We start from the raw sequence: 22,827 nt of genomic DNA on the forward strand, positions 1-22,827 counted from the left end.
GACACCTGCAGTCACAATTCATGAATTGCAATGGTGCATGCAGTTCTGCCATGCTCTTACAGTGATCCTGGGTGTCTGTTGTACAGTGAAACAGGCAGTAGGTGATAAACAGCGTACACCAACAGTCATCAAACAGAATTACTGCTCACAATATAGCACATAGCATGTGTGTCATGTGACGACTGCATGCATCGCACCAGTGCATCAACTGTGCCACATGCGTACCACTATCCCTGGTGACAGCTGTCCATTGCTTCAGACAGCTTGTGATGTGTCCAAGATCAGGTGTGTTACTGTGTACAGTGTGTAACACATAGTCAGATATGGTACATTACTCAGCACTAGAGTTATCAGACATGCATTTAAATGCGTGGTGTGGCAGGATGTAGTGCCTGTAAAGCAGCAAGAATGTACAGTGAACGCTTTCCCATAGGTGTCATCCTAATAACTGGAAGAAGACAGATCTCTGTGGACACCAAGGTTCCCTGCAAAGACAAGTCCAAATACCAGACTTTGAGCACCCATCGACTTGCCTGTGAAATGCACACTTCGAAGGATACAGTGTGGAGAGTACTGGTGGAACAGGTATTACACCCATCTCTAAAAGAATGTGTGTGAGGTCTGGGACTACTGGAATTTGAGCCCCATGTTCACTGCTGTCAATAGAGTATCCTCCAAAGTGTTGTAGTTATGAACTTCATACAGTTTGTACTGTTTGTGGATAAGGCCTCATTCACCCATGTTGGTGTTTTAATGGGTGCAACAGCCATGTCTGGAGTGAGGACAATCCCCAAGCCACCCACATCGGTGGCCGCCTGCAATGGATCTCTGTCGACACATGCACGGGCATTGTCCGAGATCACCTAGTAGGACCTTATCTGCTGCCTCCTAATTTGACTGATCCACGTTACCTGGTATTCCTGTGAGATGTGCTGCCACAGTTCTTGGGGACTGTACCCCTTGTTATCTGTGAAAGTATGTGGTTTCAACATGATGGTACATCAGACATTTCGATGTTAATGTCCGTGAGCACCTGAACAACATGTACCCTCACCACTGGACTGGAAGTGGAGGTCCTGTCCTAAGGCCAGTGTGATCACCAGATATCGCACATTTGGACATTTGCCTCTGGGGTTACATCAAGATGCTGGTGTATGAAACCTTTGTAGAAACAGATGAAGACCTGCTTACCAGGGTCAAAGCTGCCTGCCTCCTGGTGCAACAGACACCAGAGATCTATGAGAGAGTGCAGGCAGATACTGTAGCTACGTTGTTGTTATGTGGTACACAATGTGTATGTCTAAAACACAATAAATATGCATTTCTAACCCTTGGTTCCCCAACTCAAAATAATCAGTCATGGACCCACCATCACCTGTTTCAATGCGACCCGAAAGGTTGGAGAGACCCTGTAATATAAAGCAGCATATGTGTCTGTATGTCCAGCATCTCCTCAAAAACTACTGCGTAAATTTCAATCAAATTTGATTCACAAATTGCACACTACACAAAAACCAGCACTGCAGGAGTTAGAACTTCCTTGCTCCTACAGGAGCAGAGATACGTGTGAAAACATTTTTTATCTGTTCCTGCCATGTGGTCTGCTCTGCACAACATGTGTGTACTGTGGGAGCAGTATCAGCCACCTAGATTGACCTACTTTGCAAGGTAGCTTGTACTTGAAGGGGACCAAACTGTTTTCCAGCCCTTGATATGTAGGCTACCCTGAACATGTGGTGCCTTGTGTGGGAGTAATATTAGTCTGCCTGCCTGCACAGCAGACAAGTTGTGGGAGTACTATCGGCCTGCTTTATCGATTTGTTTTGGTGGGCTTACATGGCTGAGCTGAGGAAGGGGGGGGGGGGGGGGGGGCGAGATGTGTAGTGAGAGAGAGGAGTATGAGGTGGACAGAGGAAGATGTAAGTAGGAAATCAACAGAGATAGGAAGAGATGGGAAGAGAGGATGGACAGATAGAGATAGGGAGAATGAGATGGACAAAGAGATGGAGTAGGAGATGGACTGAGAGAGAAGGGAGGAGGTGTCTTGTAGGTAGTATTGGCATGCCTTGCAGGGGCTACAAGTGAGGGCATGGCTGAGCAGAGAGGGGCAGTCAAAGAACCTTGATAGTGAGAGAGGGTGCAGGATGTTGTGTACTGAGAGTGAGATAGAGGATGCAATAGGCACAGAAAAAAGAGTGAATGAGATGCAAAGAGCTGGAGACAGACAGACAGACACACACACACACACACACACACACACACCCACAATATATATATATAAAAACAAAGATGATGTGACTTACCAAATGAAAGTGCTGGCAGGTCGACAGACACACAAACAAACACAAACATACACACAAAATTCAAGCTTTCGCAACAAACTGTTGCCTCATCAGGAAAGAGGGAAGGAGAGGGAAAGACGAAAGGATGTGGGTTTTAAGGGAGAGGGTAAGGAGTCATTCCAATCCCGGGAGCGGAAAGACTTACCTTAGGGGGAAAAAAGGACAGGTATACACCCGCACACACACTCACATCCATCCGCACACACAGACACAAGCAGACATTTGTAAAGGCCAAATGTCTGGCTGCGCCCGTGCACGCGCGGACGGACACGAGCGCGTGTACGAGTGCACACCCATCCTTCCCCCCCCCCCCCCCCCAAGGCAAGTACCCCCGCTCCCGGGACTGGATCGACTCCCCCCCCCCCCCCCCCCAAACCCCTCGTCCCTCCCTCCACCCCGACGAGGCAACAGTTTGTTGCGAAAGCCCGAACTCTGCATGCATGCCCGTGTCCGCCTGTGCGTCTATCGACGCGCCAGTGCCCACGCCCGGCAAGTTACATCATCTTTGTTTGCTGGCGCATCGATAGACGCACAGGCGGACACGGGCATGCACGCAGAGTTCGGGCTTTCGCAACAAACTGTTGCCTCGTTGGGGGGGAGGTGGGGGGAGGGAGGGACGAGGGGATGTGGGTTTTGGGGGGGGGGGGGAGTCGTTCCAGTCCCGGGAGCGGGGGGACTTGCCTTGGGGGAGGGGGGGGGGGGGGGGGGAGGCAAGGACGGGTGTGCACTCGCACACGCGCTCGTGTCCGTCCGCGCATGCACGGGCGCAGCCAGACATTTGGCCTTTACAAATGTCTGCTTGTGTCTGTGTGTGTGCGGATGGATGTGAGTGTGTGTGCGGGTGTATACCTGTCCTTTTTTCCCCCTAAGGTAAGTCTTTCCGCTCCCGGGATTGGAATGACTCCTTACCCTCTCCCTTAAAACCCACATACTTTCGTCTTTCCCTCTCCTTCCCTCTTTCCTGACGAGGCAACAGTTTGTTGCGAAAGCTTGAATTTTGTGTGTGTGTGTGTTTGTTTGTGTGCCTGTCGACCTGCGAGCACTTTCATTTGGTAAGTCACTACATCTTTGTTTTTAGATATATAGGATTGACTTCCTCAAATCCTGCCCTGAAATGAGATCCATCCTTCATGAAATCCTCCCCACTCCACCAAGAGTGTCTTTCCGCCGTCCACCTAACCTTCGTAACCTCTTTGTTCATCCCTATGAAATCCCCAAACCACCTTCCCTACCCTCTGGCTCCTATCCTTGTAACCGCCCCCGGTATAAAACCTGTCCCATGCACCCTCCCACCACCACCGACTACTCCAGTCCTGTAACCCGGAAGGTGTACACGATCAAAGGCAGAGCCACGTGTGAAAGCACCCACGTGATTTACCAACTGACCTGCCTACACTGTGATGCTTTCTATGTGGGAATGACCAGCAACAAACTGTCCATTCGCATGAATGGACACAGGCAGACAGTGTTTGTTGGTAATGAGGATCACCTTGTGGCTAAACATGCCTTGGTGCACGGCCAGCACATCTTGGCACTGTGTTACACCGTCCGGGTTATCTGGATACTTCCCACCAACACCAACCTATCAGAACTCCGGAGATGGGAACTTGCTCTTCAATATATCCTCTCTTCCCGTTACCCACCAGGCCTCAATCTCCGCTAATTTCAAGTTGCCGCCACACATACTTCACCTATCGTTCAACAACATCTTTGCCTCTGCACTTCCGCCTCGACTGACATCTCTGCCCAAACTCTTTGTCTTTAAATATGTCTGCTTGTGTCTGTATATGTGTGGATGAATATGTGCGTGTGTGAGCGAGTGTATCCCCGTCCTTTTTTCCCCCTGAGGTAAGTCTTTCCGCTCCCGGGATTGGAATGACTCCTTACCCTCTCCCTTAAAACCCACATCCTTTCGTCTTTCCCCCTTTCCTGATGAGGCAACAGTTTGTTGCGAAAGCTTGAATTTTGTGTGTATGTTTGTGTGTCTTTCGACCTGCCAGCGCTTTCGTTTGGTAAGTCACATCATATGAGAGAGAGAGAGAGAGAGAGAGAGAGAGAGAGAGAGAGGGAGAGGGAGAGGGAGGAAGTGGAGGAGCTGGACAGAGTGAGGGGTGAAGAGGGGACAGACAGAGATATGGGGACGAAGAGATGGGTACAGACAGGGGGCAGGTGCAGATGTGTGCAATTTGTGTGTCAAATATGTACCTGGGCAAAATGGCGAGCAAAAGGCTAGAATATATGCAAAGCAGTGTACGTATGTATGTATGTATGTATGTATGCCAAGCAGCTTCTCCCTAGTTCTAAGTTATAGGGGACTGATGACCTCAGATGTTAAGTCCCATAGTGCTCAGATCCATTTGAACCATTTGATTTTCTCAAACCCCTGGATCAGTTTCAACCAGATATGGTACACAAACAGTACACATGAACATCAGCACTGTGCAGATTAGGACCTGCAAGTTCCCAACCCACACTAACACGCTGAAACTGAACAATAAGACGCACCTTTCACTCATACGTTGTACACAGTATGAGGAACACGCAGATGGGGCTAATCATAAAGATGGAGCAGGAAGTGCATTTGTATATGGCAAGACTAACAGAGGAGGAAAATTTAATCTACCTGAAGTAGCGACCATACTCAATGATTTAGAAGTGACTTAAATCTGCAAAAGTAGTTCGGGAAGAAATAATTCTTTGTGCATCAGATTCCAGCTCAGCTGTGAAGGATTTAAAATGCTACGATGTAACCAATACTAAACATTTTTTTCGTCTAATGGGTTATAGAAGCAGTTCGGGAGCCTTTTCACCTAAATAAGACTCATATTTTGGATGAAGGTGCACAGCAGAATAAATAGAAATGAAGCAGATACTCTGGTCAAGGATGATGAAGTGCCACCTGACAATTCCCTACATACCACAAAGACTAATATCAGGGCCTGATGGAACAAAAACATCAGTCAGTCTTAGGAAATTAAAGTGAGATGATAAGCCACAGTGGCAGCCAATCTCTCATCACATCATTACTAGCCAAATTGCACATACAGCAGAAACTTTCTAATCACAATTGCAAAAATCTGCTTCAATCATGGACAATTCTGGCAACATCACTACCACCTCACATGATCACATCTTCATGAGAATGCAGCTGTAGAGCAGATGTTAACCACATTTTCTTCACCTGCAACAGAAGATATCAAGGAACTACAATATTAAAGTCCTCTGGCAATGCTTTATCAATAACCATTTAAAATTTTAGCAACGAAAGGCATAAAAGTGTATAAACTCCTGCAAGATTCTATAGTAGAACAAGTATGAACGAAGTAAAAGAGGTGTTTTTTAAAATGTTACATTATAATACAGTAAATAAAAATAGGTATGATTTGTGTTATCAACCCTCCTTTTATTTTACTGCTAATTTTTTAATTTTCTTTGATCATTAACTTAATTCCAAGGCAAATGAATGTAATGGATAATTGTTTTTTAATTACAAAATTATTCTGTGGCTGCACATATGGGTGATGTCCAAAGGCCACTAACAATAAAAATTTTTTTTTAAGAAACCACATCTGCGACTCAACAGTATGGACAGAAGAAAGTTTGTAATGTCACATTAATGACAAAGTCATTAGAGTAACACACAAATGCAGACACTGTAGAAAATTGGGAATGTCCTTTCCCAAAGAACCCTCCTGAGAATCAACTTCGTCAATTTAAGAAAACTTAAAGCAATGTGAGCAGGTGGAGATCTTGAATCCATTTCTCCCAAATGTGAGTCCACTGCTGCACAATTTTCATGCTTTTAACATTCAGTGGTAATGTTCCTGTGACAATGCTACTACATGCACTGTGAAAGCGGAGGTATGCATGCGACAAAGTGATTTCACCAAGAGCCAATGGTAAAATGTGACAACATATTGAAAACTGAAGTATCACTCTAGTGGTGAAAATAGTTTCTCGAATTGAGGTGCTCTCTCAACACATTTGGCACATGAAAAGACCAGTGCTTGCGTTACTACGGAGGTTAAGTGTATGCTGTGCACTAGCTGCAATCAAATGTTCCAACTTAGCAAAATTTTTTCGTGCTGTTATACTGATGGCCACTATGTCTGGTGACATCCCGGTCTGCTTACATAACATTCCCTGTCGCAGCAGCACAGTAACTGACTGTAACTCAATTCATCAAGTGTGTTTTCCTTCATATTCTGGTTGTTTTTGTGTAATTTGTTATAGAAATACAATAGAACATTCATGATGCCCTCTGACATTTTGTAGCTTTTCAGTAACTACTGTCCTAAAAAATTAGAATACATAAATATGGTTTATTTTTATAAATTAGAATATTTCATTCTTTTAGTTTGAGGACTAATTGATCACTACACATATAAATGATTAAGGAGTAAAGATAACAAATCACCAATTAGAAGTATTGAGTAGACTGAGATTTCCGTGCGTCTACCATCCATTGAGTTGTTACTGTTGCTCCTCATTTAAATTCCACACCTACTTACAATCTTCAAAATATGGTAAAGGTAAATATTTATACAAGGTGCTATCCAAAATATCAGAGAATTTCACTGTAAAAATCAAAACTATACTTATGTCTAATTCACCCTCCTTTATCACCTCGGGTATATATGCAATGATCCCAGCATTGTTCCCCTTTTTGGAAGCACTCACTGAAGTCCTTGTTCAGGGCTTGTTCCGATTCCATTTGGATGTATTCAATAGAGTGAAAAAGTCGCCCTTCCAAAGTGATTTTCATCTTTGGGAACAGGTGGAAGTTGCACAGGGCTATGTCTGGTGAGCAGGGAGATTGGGGGAACTGTTGCTAAGTTTCTGGCCACAAATTTCTTCACAATGAGCAATGTGTGTGTGCAAGTGTGTTTTCATGGTGCATCAGTCAGTCTTCCTGTTTCCACAACTCCGGCCATTTCCAACATACATTTTCCATGTCGCCTCAAAACCTCGCAGTAAAACTGCCTGTTGACAGACTGATCAGGTGCTATGAACTTTCCTCCAAATGGCGGAAAAAATGATCAGCACTGACTTCAAGTTGCTGCAAATTCGTAGAGCTTTTTCCAGCCTTGGAGAAGATTGAGTTTTCCATTGTGATAATTTTAACTTTGATTCAAGGTCATAACCGTAGACACAAGATTCATCACCAGTTATGACTCAGGGTAAGAATTTTGGACACACACAAACTTTTTGTTGCAGCTCAGTGCAAGTCTGAGGTTTTGCTGGTTGTTGCTGAGGAGACAAGGGACAAACTTCAATTTGTCTTATGTTCAGTTCATATGCTAGAATTCATTGACATGTACCATATGACAGCCTAAGTGTGCTTCAACATCTTGAATTGTTTGCCCTCATTCTTCTTGAATCATGTCAAGCACTTTCGTAATCATTTCCAGAGTTGTGCATGTTGATGGTCGACACGAATGTTTATCATTTTCCACCGATGCCTGCCTTCCTTCAAGTGCTTTAACCCATCAAATATTTTTGCTCAACTCTGAGCACACTCACAAAATGTCTGTCAGCATGTGGAGGTTTCCAGCTGCAGTTTTCTTCAACTGTCAACAGAATTTGATACAAGCCCATTGCTCCTTCACATTATCTATTTGACAATTTGCAGAAGCACTGAAACATGTCCTGACATGCACCACTACAACTCCCAACTGCATGTGCCAAAGATGATGGAACTTTATGTCGCATAAGCTAAGACGTGTACCTCGAGATATCTAGTGGCACTTCATACATACCATTTTGCTCTTATTTGAGAATATGTCGTTATTACAACCATTTATGTACAAAAGAAATTCTTTATTTAACATTTTGCCAATGCCACATTTTTTCGTTTAACTTATATTAACAATGTGATTTACTGCCTTTCTATGATGCTTAGACTTATATGCATTTCATAAATGCTTTCCAGTGATGAAAATCAGTCAGGTTCAATCCATTTTCATTTGGTTTATTTTATTTATTTCCCGAAAAGTGGCAGGACATGTTTCTGATGGTACTGTAGGCCACTTCCTGCAGGAGGTAGTGCAGACGCCCTTTCTCTGCCTACATGAGATGGGGCACAAAAAATGTCCCCCATGTTGTATGACTCAATAAAATCCGATAAGAAATTTGAAATCTTAGGTTGCTGAGCAAGCACAGAAAAAAGTTGTTCTTATGTTTTGAAGAATACGAACTACCCTAAAAATTATTTTATTTTGCAGAATATGAACTACCTTGACTCAGGAAACTAGAATGGGAATATGGAGGTTGTTTTCAAACTATTAGTTATGGTTCAGTCTAGTGCTACTGCTGATTCCAGCTTCCTTTGCAGCAACTCAACTCAAAATTGTTGACGGCAACACCCAGAAACTACATATACAGATCACACCACCACAGCCTCAATGTTCAGAACTGTGATATTATATACAAAATCCTAGCAGCCAGAGATCTGGAACAATAATAGGAGGAAGAAGGAATATTTTTGTCTGAGCCGTGTTCGAACTGTGTGCAACACCTGGTGACGTATGTATGGTTGACTAAATAACTATTGGTCGATCACCCCTGCGAGTTCCAACTGATGCATTACAGCAAAGTTTGGCAATAACATCAAGCAGGCATTACCAGGCTGCACAGAGAAGTACCACGGCCTTCCGAATCTAAGATCATTTTGTTGGCACCAGATGGGATAAATTTTAATAGCTTTTCTCCACACTTTAATGGCAATAATGCTGCCAGACTTCAATAGCAGAGCTTAAATATTTGAGACTGGCATTGTGAAACATAAGTTCAAATTTTCAGTCAAAAGCAATCAAACAAAAAGTTTAAAATTAGTGATGGGATTAGGTCATCTTACTATACAGCACCTTGCAATCTGCTGCTGAATTTTTTGGGACAGATTTAAAAATTTGAAAGGTATGTCAATTGCAACTCGCATATAGAGAAATCCAGCTATTCATCTTAGCATTGATTACTGGATACACCAGTGTTTTTTCCTATTCATTTAAAACCATTTTATCATGTAAAAATTGTTAGACACTATATTATGTTAAAAAAACTCCTAGTGCAATATACAAAAAGTCAAGTTAATGTCATGTTCAATCGTGCATTGAAGCTATCTTTTTACTCTCAGAGGTGCGACTGTTGAAATTTGGATATTCCCTGGCCAATATTTCCAGCAGTTTATTTCATTTCCATACTTTGGTAAGTACCTAAGAAAACTCTTGCTGATTCATGAAACTATTTGAATATAAGATGACAAAACAGTTCTTAAACAACAAAAGATTTTAATTTTGAAATGATAACAAAATCAAGTGATTATTGACAATTTTATGAAGTATAAATGACATAATGTAACAATTAATGAAAGCATGTGCATTTATAACGGAAGGATCAGATACTTTTTTTTTCTTTTTTCTTTTCTTTTTTTTTTTAATTTTGCACTTCTGAGTATTCTGTACAATGTGTAAATGTTCAACTAACAGATAGAATTTACAAGTAAATTACATTACATATGCACAGTATTATTACATACACATTTATGTATAAGAAATCACTTCTAAAATGCAGTGACATAAAATCTTAAAAATATTTCTACACAATAGAAAATATACATTAAATACTATACACAAAAATTCTGATTTCATATTATTACAGAATTATAATTACACTATGTTTATGCATTTTCACAGAGAAGTCAAGTGATCTCAGTGGATGCATGTAACAGGCCATGCAAAAAATCTTCGTTTGCCTTACAAGGTAAAGGGCTAGAGTTCATAGCATTTATGAAACATTAGAAATGTCACAGAACTTATAGTGTCCCTCCAGTGAGATCACCTGGCATTAAACAACAGAAAACAAATGACAGCATTATAAATGTGCATTCACAACTTTAGTACCACATGATTTGCTAACAAAAATATAATTTCTACCCTTAACATTACAACTTATATAATATTCTATACATAATCACAGATCACTAAAGCATGGACACTTACTATTACTTTGGTACTAAAATCTGGCATCCATAAATTTATTAAAACAAGTTAATTCTGCTCCTGCAGTATTAATTTACCAATTATCCATAACAAGTAACTTTTTTTTAAAAAGAAAAAATAAATAACAGTACACTGTATGAAGATTTGCAGGAATTAGTGAAACATTGAAGATCTGAGCAAAACATTATTTTAAGCTGTGTAAATTTATCAGTATCCTTTTCCGCATTTATTAATGGAATGATCAAATTTCTATGTGCCTGCACTGAATGAGGACACCAATAACAGACATGGAGGATGCATTTTTTTTTATCACAGCACAATATAAGGAAAAACCATGACATCATCAGAGACTTATCAATCTACTTATATACTTATTCTAGAAGAGAAACCAGTACTTGGCAACAAAAAGAATAAGCTGCCACAGTCACTAATGTCATAAATAAAAAACAAAAAAAAAAAACTAAGGGTCACTTACTACTCCACAAAGTGTATTCAAAAATTATACCCGACTACAAAAAGGATTGATTAACATACTACTGATTATATCAACCAGTGAAGACTGATTCAAGAACACGTTAACATTGTTTATAAACCGTAATTTATACATCATGTGGTTCATTTCTGTTATTAAACTTCTAAGTCTGATATATGAGTTTTATTGTAGTTACCAAACACTTGATTAGAGAGGTGACTATGTTTACAGTAACTGCATTGAAAGCAATTTTATTGATAGGAGAGTTTAAATATCAGACAACATGAAATAGTTTAGAAAATATACGTAACAGCGATGTAGTAAAAATGGCAACGAAGTATACGTAATTGAATAAAGACTAAGGGGAAAAGCTGACTGTGGAGATTCTGTCATTGGGAACAAAACTATGTCAAAGGAACTTAAAGAAGGCTACTTGGCAGAAATTGATTACTAAAAAAATATAAATTTCAGTCAACAACAGATTTTATGAGCTGAAGTACACATTTCTCATAGAGACCTTAAAACAGTATAGCTCTGTCACTCAACAAGAATGAAAATACAATTTCCTAAAGATACTTGCAACAACGCTGCAAGTCATGTAAAGCAAATATTCACCCAATATTAAATTATTAACAGAAATAAAGTGTTCACTATCTTCATTTATAAAAAGGAACTTAAAAGTATTACATGTACTTACAGCATTGATCACATTAAGAAAATACTTAAAAATTTACCAAGGTTATTAATCACATTCACTGATAACTGCTCAACTAATTGTACTCAGTTTCCTGAAAAACAATAACACAGCTCACACAAGTGTGTGGGCACACACACACACACACACACACACACACACACACACACACAAATAATAGCCAATTTGGATTACACACACACACACACACACACACACACACACACACACACACACTATTCAGCATAAAAAGTACAGCACTAAAAACGACTGAATTGACTCACATGAAGACCTGTGAGATTATTGTGGAAAACATTTTACAGACCAATGTTTTGGCTGGTCTACTGTGCCTACCTCATAGCAACTGAGCATCACACAGTCACTGGCATTTAATCAAATGATCTTCAACAACTATAGAAAGAACTACATTACACACAAATAAAAAGTAATCAAGGGACCTGCTGTACTTAACAAGTGACTAAATGAAAACTCTGCTTGTGAAACCACCATTTTAAAGGGGGAAAAAAAAAAACCACACATTGCTTCACACCAAAAAAACAATAGCATTAGATCTGTGAGGCTCAACAAAATGAAACATATTTGCAGCAGCACCTGCTGTAGCGTGTGATGCTTACTAAGGCACTTCTAAGTACTCGGCCCACTTGCCGTGGCAAACTTACGAAATTTTCCTACACAACACCGGGAAGGGGGTTTACCAAGTCTCCTGCATATACAGCACAAGTGCAATGCAGGGGTCGGAAGCAGAGACGGACTAGACTACCGAAGAATTTTTGGAACAATATACACTGTCCGTCGGAGCCGTTTAGGCGTCTCTTGAGGATTCAGATATTTCCCCTCACACCTATAATTGTAATGTTTTAATGTCTATTTACCAATAATTTTATTAATGCAAGCCTTAAAAATATTACTCTAGGTACATCTTACAAACTAAACTTAAAGTACAGTTACTTTAATTTTTAGATGTTAACCTAATTCCACTTCTAGAACTGTCTGACATCCCACAAAATTCCAGTAGCGACTGAAAAATTTCCCTATTTTAAACATGTTAAAGCATAAAAAGTGACAACAAGAAAGAACGGAATTTTAACATAAAAAGACCATTACACTGAACTTTGAGAACCCGCTGGCCCTAGCTTCGCGCCCCTTCCCCTGCCCCCTCCCTCCCCGCCGGCCCACCCCCCACCCCCCCTGCAGCTCGAGGCCGGGTGCCGCCATGTTCGAATTGCGGCGCAATCCAGGTGTGATGCGGGCCGTGGAGCATCAGCCGAAGCATGCCACTCTGCCGGTAAAGTGGTTTCACCCACCCCCCCTCGCTGCTCCCCCGTGCACCACCTGCAACAGAGAAGATGTCAAAAATACTGTTCCCCTGGGTACAAAACAATAAAATATAGAACTGACATAAAAACTTTTTTACTGATTGGAAATTAAGACTCTGCATTACATTCTGCCGGGTTTGTCTATTGTTTGCACTTAGAAGCATGTGACTATGATTTCCACCTTTGTGTACATTATTGATGGCTGTCTTGTTATAAAAATATGATTTAAGGGAAGACACCTTGTGCTGTCTGCACCAAAGCCACCACTTGTTTCTGTATAATTTTTACGAATGTGAGAAGCAGAAACAGGGTAGGGGGTGGAATACAAAAACGGTGATGTTGCAATGTGTTCTCTTTATTGAAAGTCTCTTTGGGTTTCCTCACTGCTTCTTCTAATGAGTTCCACTGAGAACAGATGCAAGGCTGCAAATCAATGTCCAATATAGGCCTCAGTGCCGTGTGCCGCCCATCACAGTTACTGCCCTCAAAGACTGGGAACGTGGTGCTGTCCTTAGTAGAACAATGGCAGCGACATATATTGCACTCTGAGATGATTTTCGAACACTCGGACTCATCACACTGAAGAATGTTCTGCTTTGATGTACGATAGTATAGGCTTCCACATCCTGCTAAAAGGAAACCCATTGTGTCTATTAATTAAATTATCCTCCAACCTAATTTCAAATGCCTCTTTATAGAGACTGTTCCAAAAACTGGAAGTGTTGGCAACTATCACAGTCAAATTTCATACTGTGTCCCTCTTTTAAGCAACGTTCTGCTACCACTGATTTTTCCGTCTGTTGTAGCCTCTTATCACGGCGATGTTCCACGCACCTGTCATGAAGTGTGCGAATCAAATGGCCGATTTAAGCCTTCCCACATCGATAAGTAATTTTGTATACACCAGGCTTCCTAAGCCCCAAATCATCTTTCACAATGCTAAGTAATGCTCTAATCTTTGAAGGTGGATGGAACACACTCTTAATGTTAAAATTTCTCAAAATTCTTCCAATCTTAACTGATATGCCCCAAGGCCATCGATCTATGCTCCTCTTCTGATGGTCCAAACTCCATGGCCTGAAGAATCTGATTCTCCAAGTATCCATGTTCCTTAAAAAACAGTCATCAAATGCACAAGTTCATGGGCTAAACCGTCCATGTCAGAAGTGCAATATGCTCTGCGTAGAAATCCTCAGGATGTCCCAGAGTACCATCTGGTTTTTTGTAAACCATAATGTCCAAGAATGGAATCATCCCATCACTTTCAACCTCCATGATCAAGTTAACGCTGGGGTGAAGACAGTTAAAGTGGTACAAAAATCTGTTGAGAGCATCACGTCCATGGCGCCAGACGGAAAACATATAATCTACATACTTCCATCTGCATGTTGGTTGCAAAGTTGAAGTCCTCAGTGCCATTTCCTCAAAGTCCTCCATAAATAAATTGGTGAATATGGGTGATAAAGGACTATCCACAGCTACTCCATCATTCTGCTAAAAATAGGTTGCCATTAAATAAAAATGTCGATGACATGTCTCCACACTATCCTTTCTTTCAGGAGTGCTACTTCTGCAAGGTTTGCAGGAGATCTTCTGTGAGGTTTGGAAGGTAGGAGACAAGGTACTGGCAGAATTAAAGCTGTGAGGATGGGGCGTGAGTCTTGCTTGGGTAGCTCAGATGGTAGAGCACTTGCCCGCGAAAGGCAAAGGTCCCGAGTTCGAGTCTTGGTCCAGCACACAGTTTTAATGTGCCAGGAAGTTTCAAGAATGGATAGCTTTGAGAGATGAAATACTGAAGGGAGCAGAGGGTCAAGTAGGTAATAAGATGAGGGCTAGTAGAAATCCTTGGGTAACAGAAGAGATATTGAATTTAATTGATGAAAAGAGAAAATATAAAAATGCAGTAAATGAAGCAGGCAAAAAGGAATACAAACATCTCAAAAATGAGATCGACAAGAAGTGCAAAATGGCTAAGGAGGGCTGGATGGAGGACAAATGTAAGGATGTCTAAGCATATATCACTAGGAGTAAGATAGATACTGCTGAGAGGAAAATTACAGAGACCTTTGGAGAAAAGAGAACCACCTGTATGAATATCAAGAGCTCAGATGAAATACCAGTCCTAAGCACAGAAGAGAAAGCAGAAAGGCGGAAGGAGCATATAGAGGGTCTATACAAGGGCGACTTACTTGAGGGCAATATTGTGGAAATGGAAGAGGACGTAGATGAAGATGAAATGTGAGGTATGCTACGGTGTGATGAGTTTGACAAAGCACTGAAAGACCTGAGTCTAAACAAGGCCCCAGGAGTAGACAACATTCCATTAGAACTACCGATAGCCTTGGGAGAGCCAGCCCTGATAAAACTGTACCATCTGGTGGGCAAGATGTATGAGACAGGCGAAATACCTTAAGACTTTAAGAAGAGTATAATAATTCCAATCCCAAAGAAAGCAGGTGTTGACAGGTGTGACAATTACCGAACTATCAGTTTAATAAGTCACGGTTTCAAAATACTAACACGAATTGTTTACAGACAAATGGAAAAACTGGTACAAGCCAACCATGGGGAAGATCAGTTTGTGTTTTGCAGAAATGTTTGAACATGCAAGGCAATATGACCCTAAGACTTATCTTAGGAGATTTATCATGGAAAGGCAAACCTACATTTCTAGCATTTGTAGACTTTGAGAAAGTTTTTTACGATGTTAACTGCAATACTCTCTTTCAAATTCTGAAGGTGGCAGGGGTAAAATACAGGAAGCGAAAGGCTATTTACAATTTGTACTGATGGCAATTATAAGAATCGAGGGGCATCAAAGGGAAGCAGCGGTTGGGAAGGGAGTGAGACAGGGTTGTAGCCTATCCCATATGTTAATCTGTATATTGAGCAAGCAGTAAAGGAAACAAAAGAAAAATTTGGATTAAGAATTAAAATCCATGGTGAAAAAAATAAAACCTTGAGGTTTGCCAATGACATTGTAATTCTGTCAGACAGAGCAAAGGACCTGGAAGAGCAGTTGAACGGAATGGACAATCTCTTGAATGGAGGATATAAGATGAACATCAACAAAAGGAAAACGAGGATAATGGAATGTAGTTGAATTAAATCAGGTGATGTTGAGGGAATTAGATTAGGATATGAGACACTTAAAGTAGTAAACGAGTTTTGCTATTTGGGGAGCAACTGATGATGGCGGAAGTAGGGAGGATATAAAACGTAGACTGGTTATGGTAAGGAAGGCGTTTCTGAAGAAGAGAAATTTGTTAACATTGAATACAGATGTCATTTCTTAAAGTATTTGTATGGAGTGTAGCCATGTATGGAAGTGAATCATGGACGATAAACAGTTTAGACATGAAAAGAATAGAATAGAATCTTTCAATGTGGAAGATTAGATGGGTAGATCATTTAACTAATGAGGAGGCACTGAATAGAACTGGGGAGAAGAAGAATTTGTGGCACAACTTGACTAGAAGAAGGGATCAGTTGATAGGACACATTCTGAAGCATCAAGGGATCACCAATTTAGTATTCAAGGGAATTGTGGAGGGCAAAAATCATAGAGGGAGACCAAGAGATGAATATGCTAAGCAGATTCAGAAGGATGTAGGTTGCAGTAGTTATTCAGAGATGGAGAGGCCTGCACAGGATGGAGTAGCATGGAGAGCTGCATTAAACCAGTCTCTGGACTAAAGGTAACAACAACAACAACAACAACCAGAACAACAACAATCTGGGTGGAATGGCGGCACCAAGATGAAGTTTCTTATGTAAATCTTTGGACAATGAGCTCCTTTTCAAAAGTGAAAGTTTCTTGGGCTTAATCCCTTCTGTGGGGTCACTACATAGCCTTCCGTAAGCCAGGTCGTCGAGTAGTAAATCCATTTTAAGGAAGTAATCATCCCATGTCATTACAACTGTGGCATTCCCCTTGTCAGCTGGTAAAACTACTACAACATCATAATTCCTGACTGAACAAATGGTTACTCTCTGTGGAAGAGATGTCATCTCGTGGTGGTTGAGCCCGATGTAGCATGTGGGTCACTTCTTGCCTTCTTTCTTCCACCTGGTCCTGTGAATAGTGGCGCATATACGGTATGGAGGCCCACATAGGATGTCGATTTACAGTCTGGCATCAGTTCTCAGTGAGACTTATCAGCAGAAGCAGCGTTCTGCTGAAGATGGCAAACAGTTGGATTGACGAAATATTGAAGTGAGCTGATTTTAGAATCCAGCAGGAAACTAAGAGACTTTCAAGATTTATTATGCCAGGAAAGCCTAATGTTCTCTTTCTATCTGTGTAGATCACCACTCAACTACTTTCTCAGAAAGTTAAGAAAAGTTTTCATCAGTCTCAAGGTTGGTCTGAACACTATGCTGCTGTACTAAACATAGCCCTATTGGAGGTGGCACGCCACTGCCTTCCTCTAACCTATGAACTGACTGACATACAAAAAGTAACTGGCTGGTAACTTAAAAATGAAAATGAAAGACTCTGAAATATCCAACTGCTCCTGTTCATCTGTGCTAGGCATAACAACTCTTCTGTAAACAGCTTTCAACTGAAGAAATCTGTGCACTGTAAAATGTTTTGGGAGTTTTACCAGTTTGAACACACAAATCAAAATTTCTAGATACCAACTTCAAGACCAAATAATCAAAGTTCCTGAACAATTCTCAGTTTCAAAATAATAATTGAGCCTCAGAAATAGGCAATTATGATTAATTTTGTTTCACTGACATAACGTATGTTGGGTTTCTAATTTTTGTATAAATAGGTATTACAGCCACTAAAACCTTTGAATATATGTGTGTGTGTGTGTGTGTGTGTGTGTGTGTGTGTGTGTGTGTGTGTGTGAGCACATTAATTTATCTGGCCTTAAGTTTCAAAGTAAAGAAACCTAAGCACTTTATTCGTTTTAAGCTTTCCGTACATATTTTCCACCCTCCTCTTCGATCACAGATTTGGAAACGCATGGGAAAAGTCAAAAATATATTTTTTTAAAATTTTTTTCCATTGTGTTTAATACAAGTATCGAAGTAATTTCACCTTTAGTCTCCCATTATCTATAGTTAATAGCTTTTTCACACAATAAGCGTGGAACTTGACAACTTATTGTGATGTATTGCATGCTCTGTATTTGTATTTTGTTTCTCTTGAATCAAACTGTGCATTTACAGGCTGGAGGTGCTTTCTTTAAGCATGCACATGCTATCATACTTTGAGAAACACCTCACAGTAAATCATGGATTTGTTATCAGAGCACCTTCCCCTGACAGCCTTCCTCAGTCCTGTGTCAGAAGCTTGAAGTTCTCTTACCAGAGATGGACAAAATTTAACTATTGGAATTTTTTCACCTTTGTTACTACTTCATTCCCATCCCAAATGCACCTTCATGAATGTTGCCACTTTCCCCCAAGTTGTTATAGTCAGTTTTTCATTGTAGCACCTGTATACGAAGTAAAAGCTACGACATAACTGGTCTGAAAGCTGCAAAGCACAAAACATTTTATTCCAAACTGAATGTGATAGAATATACTGTATGAAAGACAACTGCCATTTTAACAACAATAAGCTTGTGATAAGGATGAAACATGCTGTGGAATGTCGTGAAACTTCAAATAGGAATGAAAGAATACTGTTCCTAAAATCTCCAATGCAAAGAATATGACTGATATGCCTCGGTATATAATCTATTGGTTTCATCTGCTGAAGATTCAATCATATTTGTTAACATTACAACCACCTACTTAGTAGTGTGTTGGTTTACCTCTAGAACAAAATACAGCAGTAATTGTATGTGATGTGGATTTGACAAATCCTTGGCAAGTTTCTGCAAGTAAGTGGCCCCAGATATCTATGCTCTGTCAAGAAAATCCTGAAAATATGGACTGGTGGTCTCTGGGCACAGAGCTGGCACCTGATAGCATCTGAGATGTGTTCCACTGGGTATGCATTAAGCGAATTTGGTGGAAAGACACCGACTTGCATTCACAATCATGCTCCTCAAACCATTGTAGCACCAATTTGGCCTTGTGACAAGGACATTTAACCTGTTCAAAAATGTCAACCCTTTCTGGGAACATAGCGAGCATTAAAGTATGCACATGGTAAGCAATAAAGTTCATATAGTCTTTAGCTGTCAGTTTTGATTACTACCGCATATGCCATGGAAATGCAGGTGCATGCCCCTGTGGCATAATACTGCTCCTAATGGTCTTTATCTGGGGTGTGGTGCACATTTCAAGCAGATGTCCCCTGGATACATAGCCAGCCACAAGCGTTTACTTGGTATAACAAGAAATGTGATTCACCCAACCAAGCCACTCGTTCCACTGACACAGGATCCAACTTATACGGTCCCACAAATCCTGCCATCAAAGTTATGTCGTTGGTTCAATATGGAAACATGTATGGGCCATCTGCTACAGAGGCCTGTGCTCAACAATGCAAGGTAAACAATGTTCCGCGACACTTGTGACTGCACCAACATTTCTTTGTGTCACAAGATTTTACAGATCATTACTTATACTGTTTACAGAGGTAGCAAGCCTCAAACCTGAGGCCAGGACATCCAACATGCTGTTGCCTATTAACTGTTTGTGTCCTTCAGCCACTTTCCACAGATGAATACGACAGTAGTATGTGAACAACTGTTCATTAGCTGCATGTCTGCAATGCTACCAGGCACCATTTGTTCAGTCTTGTCATGTGCAGTGGTCATTGTTTTGGCTCAACTGTTTATGTGAGGATATGCAAGACATAAGGAAATACCAACTCAAGAAAATTTTCACAGCTTTTGTCACATGGAGGTAACTGGACTTGAAACTAACAAGTAGGAACACAAAAATTTCACAAAAACAATGATGCGGGACTGGCATATTTGTGAAATAATGTGAGATTGGTGATTTTAATGAAATACTGTGAAGTTTGTTCTTTTCTCATATAAAAAACAACCCACTAAATGGGTTATGATGCGACGTCAAAAACAGCCTGAAATTTGAAAAGACAGAAAATTCTGAAATTATTTAAACAGCGTAATGACTATGACAGCATCTGTACAATATGGTTATTAGATGAATTTCAATTGCTAAGAAAGGATCCTGCACCAGGATATTAAACCCAATGTTGTATATTGAGGCATTCACAGTGACAGCTGTGCTAAAGCAGTAACAGCAAACAAGTTTATTACACAGTGCAGCCACTCTTTGCCTTCTATAGCTGAACATTTCACATCTGCCTTTTATCCAACACTAGGTCTACATCAAATGATAGTAATTCATTTTCCTATCCAGCAATGTGTACAGGTGTGCAGAACACATATGGAACATGTTGACTTGCGACTGCAGCAACAATGTCATTCAATAACTCTCACTTACTTTTGAAAGAAAGCACATATTAGCTTCACTCTCAATGTCCACTTTCAGCTAACTTCGGTCACAACAATCTATCACATTTTTTCAATACAACATTTGTAAATCAAATGCACATGCTTAAATGATAATTTGTTGGTGTCTGCGACCAATCATGGGAAAGTATATACATAATTATGATGCTGAGATATTACAATCTGTTACTTTAGATTATCCGTCTTGAACTGACTGCAATTTAATTAAAAAGAGTTACACCAGACACGTTTTGCTTATATTTGTAAAGCATCATCCATGGTTATTGGAGTTTCTTTACATATTTTGCTCCTGGCAGTGCGGAATGAGAAACAGGTTAAGAAAGTGAAGTGCAAATAATGCAGTGCAGAAAACAATGCAGAATGGCAAAAACTGCCCACCACTGATAGCAAGGAGGGAAGGAGCAAAATACGTCAAGAAACGCCAATAATCACAAATGACACTATATAAATAAAAGCCAAATGTGGCTGGCGTAATTCTTTTTAATTAAATTGTAATCAGCCCAAGACAGATAACCTATAGTAACAGATTTTAACAGCTGCTGTGGAAGACAGCCATGCAAACAAACATATTAAGATATTACATTACAATATAGCAGGGTGGGAGAGTTGAGAAGAGGGGGGAGCGGGAAGGGGAAGGGAAAGGGAGGGGGAGGGGGGGTGGGAGCAGGAGGAGGGAGCAGGAGGGGGGGAGAGGGTGAATGGAGTGGGAAGGGAAGGGGAGTGGAAGGGAAAGGGAAGGGAAGAGAAGAGAGTGGGAGTGGGAAGGGAAGAGAAGGGAAGAGAAGAGAAGAGAGTGGGAGTGGGAAGGGAAGAGAAGAGAAGAGAGTGGGAGTGGGAGTGGGAAGGGAAGAGAAGAGAGTGGGAGTGGGAAGGGAAGAGAAGAGAAGAGAGTGGGAGTGGGAAGAAGGGGAGTGGGATTGGGAAGGGAAGAAAAGGGAAGGGATGGAAAGGGAAGAGAGTGGGAGTGGGAGTGGAAAAGAGTGGGAGTCGAAGGGGAAGAAAAGGGAAGGGAGTCGAAGGGGAAGAAAAGGGAAGGGAGTCGAAGGGGAAGAAAAGGGAAGGGAGTCGAAGGGGAAGAAAAGGGAAGGGAGTCGAAGGGGAAGAAAAGGGAAGGGAGTCGAAGGGGAAGAAAAGGGAAGGGAGTCGAAGGGGAAGAAAAGGGAAGGGAGTCGAAGGGGAAGAAAAGGGAAGGGAGTCGAAGGGGAAGAAAAGGGAAGGGAGTCGAAGGGGAAGAAAAGGGAAGGGAGTCGAAGGGGAAGAAAAGGGAAGGGAGTCGAAGGGGAAGAAAAGGGAAGGGAGTCGAAGGGGAAGAAAAGGGAAGGGAGTCGAAGGGGAAGAAAAGGGAAGGGAGTCGAAGGGGAAGAAAAGGGAAGGGAGTCGAAGGGGAAGAAAAGGGAAGGGAGTCGAAGGGGAAGAAAAGGGAAGGGAGTCGAAGGGGAAGAAAAGGGAAGGGAGTCGAAGGGGAAGAAAAGGGAAGGGAGTCGAAGGGGAAGAAAAGGGAAGGGAGTCGAAGGGGAAGAAAAGGGAAGGGAGTCGAAGGGGAAGAGAGTGGGAGTCGAAGGGGAAGAGAGTGGGAGTGGCCGGGAGGGGGAGAGGAAGGGAGTGGGAGTGGCCGGGAGGGGGAGAGGAAGGGAGTGGGAGTGGCCGGGAGGGGGAGAGGAAGGGAGTGGGAGTGGCCGGGAGGGGGAGAGGAAGGGAGTGGGAGTGGCCGGGAGGGGGAGAGGAAGGGAGTGGGAGTGGCCGGGAGGGGGAGAGGAAGGGAGTGGGAGTGGCCGGGAGGGGGAGAGGAAGGGAGTGGGAGTGGCCGGGAGGGGGAGAGGAAGGGAGTGGGAGTGGCCGGGAGGGGGAGAGGAAGGGAGTGGGAGTGGCCGGGAGGGGGAGAGGAAGGGAGTGGGAGTGGCCGGGAGGGGGAGAGGAAGGGAGTGGGAGTGGCCGGGAGGGGGAGAGGAAGGGAGTGGGAGTGGCCGGGAGGGGGAGAGGAAGGGAGTGGGAGTGGCCGGGAGGGGGAGAGGAAGGGAGTGGGAGTGGCCAGGAGGGGGAGAGGAAGGGAGTGGGAGTGGCCAGGAGGGGGAGAGGAAGGGAGTGGGAGTGGCCAGGAGGGGGAGAGGAAGGGAGTGGGAGTGGCCAGGAGGGGGAGAGGAAGGGAGTGGGAGTGGCCAGGAGGGGGAGAGGAAGGGAGTGGGAGTGGCCAGGAGGGGGAGAGGAAGGGAGTGGGAGTGGCCAGGAGGGGGAGAGGAAGGGAGTGGGAGTGGCCAGGAGGGGGAGAGGAAGGGAGTGGGAGGGGAAGGGAATGGGAGGGGGGTGATGGGAAGGGAGGGGAGTGGGAGGGGAAGGGAGTTGGTGGGAGGGGAGGGGAAGAGAGTGGATGGGAGGGGAGGGGAAGAGAGTGGATGGGAGGGGAGGGAAAGAGAGTGGGAGGGGAGGGAGGGAAAGGGAGTGGGCGGGAGGGGAAGGGAGTGGGCGGGAGGGGAAGGGAGTGGGCGGGAGGGGAAGGGAGTGGGCGGGAGGGGAAGGGAGTGGGCGGGAGGGGAAGGGAGTGGGCGGGAGGGGAAGGGAGTGGGAGGGAGGGGAAG

At 42.5% G+C, this 22,827-nt stretch overlaps 1 protein-coding gene across 1 annotated transcript in view; it reads right to left on the reverse strand.

The window, feature by feature from the left end:
- Positions 1-12,726: 12,726 nt before the first annotated feature.
- Positions 12,727-22,827, reverse strand: part of LOC124615274 (transportin-1) — a 144,034-nt gene continuing 133,933 nt past the window's right edge. Inside the window, exon 20 of the mRNA XM_047143028.1 lies at positions 12,727-12,858. The gene's annotated coding sequence lies outside the window, so the exon portion shown is untranslated. The remainder of the gene's footprint in view (positions 12,859-22,827) is intronic.

This window comes from Schistocerca americana, chromosome 5 (genome assembly GCF_021461395.2).
Source record: "Schistocerca americana isolate TAMUIC-IGC-003095 chromosome 5, iqSchAmer2.1, whole genome shotgun sequence".
Taxonomy (NCBI): domain Eukaryota; kingdom Metazoa; phylum Arthropoda; class Insecta; order Orthoptera; family Acrididae; genus Schistocerca; species Schistocerca americana.